This window comes from Octopus bimaculoides, chromosome 8 (genome assembly GCF_046866305.1).
Source record: "Octopus bimaculoides isolate indiv1 chromosome 8, ASM4686630v1, whole genome shotgun sequence".
In the NCBI taxonomy this organism is placed as follows: domain Eukaryota; kingdom Metazoa; phylum Mollusca; class Cephalopoda; order Octopoda; family Octopodidae; genus Octopus; species Octopus bimaculoides.
This window is the reverse complement of record NC_142935.1, coordinates 5,494,970-5,499,462: the sequence shown is the minus strand read 5'-3', so window position 1 is coordinate 5,499,462 and position 4,493 is coordinate 5,494,970.

Here is a 4,493-nt window from a genome sequence, read left to right as displayed (position 1 = left end):
AAGTAAATTATTTGTCTCCGCATTCTGTCCAAAGATCTCCGGTCATTTCATATCATATTTCCTCGTCAACTCCCATGGCTACCTCAGTATGTAGCAATGTCATATGCATACGAAAAAACTAGTTCTCCTCCTCAACCTTTATAAATTGCTTACTCTCTATAAATTTCTTCCAGAACATGCATGAAAACTTAAAAAACCGATTGTTGATTATCTAGAAAAAGACTTTCATGCAAGAAAGCTTATCTGCTCATCGTTTCAATAACTGCAATTTACTGAAATCCATGACTCCCAAACAATCTTCCTATACATCAGTCTTCCATAGTATCATAGAGAATTTAATGCTAAATTTCAACTAAATATCTCCGGGTAGCCTTAGATGGCATACAAATGTAATGTGTGCAAACCTCTTTTGTGTAAATAACTAAACAAGTGCATAAAACTGAGATCCACATCTTTCCTAAAGGATCTCATCTGTCGAAGTCACGTTATGGTGTTACTGTTTACGCTACAAAGGAGATAACAGCTGAAAGTTGTCATCTACTGCATGAAAACATCACGATGGCGGAAAATGGACAGCAAACCCTCTGACTTCCAAAATAAATTTCAGTGTAGGAGGTTCTTATAATAAACACAAACTTATGATAGAAAGCATGGTTAAAATTAAAACTTAATTCAAAACAGAGACACCATTCAGTGTTTTGTATGAGAATATTGCGATAAAACTTTTTATTTATTACAGTTTTGAAAATATTTACGCTTAAAATAACTCTCCGGTACAACATATATTGTTTTACTATATTGTGCTGCGCTTCTGCTACATTCTGTTACTCTGTTACGTGTGTATTTGCATCAAATACATATTCCTCTGCGCATACATCTATCTGTGTGTATGTGTGCGTTCTTGTATTAATACATGTGAGCAGACAGACTGACAGGCACACGCACGCGGGTATCTGTTTGTGTGCGCATGGATGCATGTGTATCCTGGAAGCAGTTATCGCAATTATCGTTAGGCGGATTTCTCTAAATAATATCTGAATATATATTATTCACTTATGATACATCTTCGGAATATTTCTTTATTCGAATCATGTTCCTAGCTTCTCCAGGGAAAAATCTTAATGCAACTGTTCATTGTTCCTCTCCACGTATTTCAAAATTGTTAGCGTTTGAATAATAACTTAATACTGTAAATGTAATGTTGTAATAAATGTAATATTGTAATATTCAACTTTGAAGTTCTTAACTTGCTAAGTGAACTCATTCTTAACTTACACTTGGTCAAACTATTATTATGCTTACATGTTTCCTTTTAACACTAACAGTCGCTAATTCCTGTCTTTGATGTCTTTTGTGTTTCATTGTAAAGAATATTCTATTTGCTATTTTAACCGATTCTAAAATTACATAGAATGTAACACAAACCACAATAGTCTTAATGTATTAGGTTAGCAAACAAGATAAAATAATTTATTACAGCCAAATGCAGACTTTATATTCGTCAACGGTATAATAGCATTCCAATCTTACACAAGAATCCCTAATTAGCTGCCTAGACTATAGCAATTCATTCCTAAGTATATCGATGGAAACCATAATACCAGTAAAATAATTTAACTCTGTTTACAATTTATGCATATTATCATGCATATTGCTTTCGATAGTTTATCCATGAATTGAGACAGGAAGTTAGTTTGATTTTACGATTATTGAACACGCGATGGATCTGAATGTTCCAGAGGAGTATAGTTCATTAAGCAAGAATAAGAGGAAATTAATTAAATCGAGTTCGTTTCATGCATCAATCACTTCATTTGTAATCCACCGAGTTCTCACTGATACAGATATTGATTAAGAATTTCGACAACATGTGTGTGTTAGCTTATGAAAGGAAATTAACACTTTCTTGGCCACTAAACATTGCAGATGAGCTTCTGATTACAACGCGTATATTTTCGTTTCAACATGATGCAATCATTGCCCTCAGATCATTAAAAACACAAAAGATAAAATGGCAGTTGAATGACGATATTTCTTTCAAGGTCTTTTAAGCGACGGTGCATAATTCCGGTGAGCGGATGAGAGTAGAAAAAACATTTCCGGGGATAAACCGCAAGTTTATCACAGGTAAGAGTTTCAATAAGACCTGTTTGTTATTCTCTCGCTAAGTAATGTGAAATAATGACGAATTAAAAATATTCTGATGAGTGATATTACAATATAATTTTTTTTGTCAGCGAGTAAAATGTCATAAACTTCTGACACTGTATGATTCCAACCAGATAAACACAGATCTAAATGTTTGTTGAACTGAGTGCGCTGTCTAATGCGTGCACACACACACACATACACTCACTCACATACACGCATTCAGTCATACACACTCACTCACATAGACCCTCACTATATCTCTCTCTTTCTCACACACACATACACACTTTGACACTGGTGATTTACTTTGTAACTGCTTTAAATGTGTCGCATGTATGCGTTGTTTTAAACGTCAAGCAATTGGTTGCTATTCGAAATCCGTTACTGTCCGCATTTTTCATTTCTAAGTTTTGGTTCGATGCTATATTTTGGAATGATGTAGAGCGCATAACATTATATACTTGAGGACTGTTTGTAACATTCTTACTTACCTGTAATATAGAATGACAACGATTATAACTATATTCCTCTTACCTATGTAGTATACGATCGGCTGCGGGGGCTGCGGTGGTGGTGGCTGCAGTGATGTACTTTTTGTTTGTTGCTGTTTAAAACATGTTAGCAAACCTTGGACAGAATGATGATCAACAGCGTTTTATTCATTTCCATAACAATGTTTTGGTGTTATGTTGTTGTTCGATCATCTAAAAACAGCGATTAGATCGCCCTCAAATGATATCCTATTGTCTAAAGTAAGAAAAGGATTATTAAAATAGTCCTACATAACACCAAAACATTGTTATGGAAATGAATAAAACGCTGTTGATCATCATTCTGTCCAAGGTTTGCTAACATGTTTTAAACAGCAACAAACAAAAAGTACATCACTGCAGCCACCACCACCACCGCAGCCCCCGCAGCCGATCGTATACTACATAGGTAAGAGGAATATAGTTATAATCGTTGTCATTCTATATTAGACAATAGGATATCATTTGAGGGCGATCTAATCGCTGTTTTTAGATGATCGAACAACAACATAGAGGCTCCGTTGCTATCTCTCAACTGGAAGAGATTTTTCTAATATGTTTTCCTTCCTAGATCTACTCATCGAGAGCAGTTCGAGTTCTTTCTAGAATATTTTGAAGGGTTGCATCGAAATATCTTTCTGAGAAAGACGGCACATCTTTAGGCAGTGGATCTATATTTTAATCATAAATATACCAAAATATATTTTAGTCATAAATATGCAGAATATCCTTTTGTTATAAACATACAAAATAAAATTTACACGTAATTATAGAAAATAAGTTTAATCATAAATATTTAGTTTCATCATAAATACATAAAGAAAAGTCGATTCATAAATATAGCAGACGTAAAGAGACCGAATGACTTTCACTGATATATCGTTAACTGAACATTATTATGTCCTAACTGGATGAGAATACAGTAAAAAGATGTTGCAATGCTATATTGCTTTACATACAAAATATATATTAATTTAGTGAATTACTGACTATTGAGAGACACAACCACATGACTACATCAGGATTTTTTTAAAAGCAGATTGCTGAAGGCTTTTGAGATAAAATTGCAACTTGTTTATCTTGAGGGATTTCAATCCACTTTGGCCTGGAGTCAATAAGATTGCTTTAACTGTACACTTCTTTTTAATTTCTTTTGCTAGTTCCTTCACTTATTTTTTATTAATATTTATGGATTGGCTAACGTCTTGAATTTCTGTATCCGTAGACTCCCAATCATGTGAAGAATCGTAGAGGAATCCATGCCATATATAATTCAGATCTAAAATATGCAACTTATTCATAGCTGAAAGATCGCACATACTTTTTAACTCTAAGAATTTCACCGCACTACTTAATTCCGGATCCGAAACTTTCAGCAAATTCATGCATGTGGACAAATTTCTTTTGGCGAACAGGCTGACACAAGCCTTTCTGGATTGAGCAACTGTCTCGCAGACTTTGGTCCCCTCCCCGTTGAATTATTCTACAACTAGTTTACGTTTAGCTTTTACGGTCGAATGGGGCATAACTGTAATTTCCTATCTGTTCTTTTCTTTTTCCATTTTTAGTCACCCTTCCAATTTTTGTATCAACCTTCTCATACTTTTCTCGTGTTTTCTCATGTATCAGCGTCTTAATTTTCAAATGGAACACAGCATGTGCTCAGAGCCCTACGATTTCTTGGAGACACTAGGTGTGTTATCAAAAACCTGACTTGACAACTGTCTCCACAGCAATAAACTATTAGTAGCGCGTATCTGTATACATGAAACGATATTTATCTCTCATTGTATGGAGAGCTTTTCTTATTGA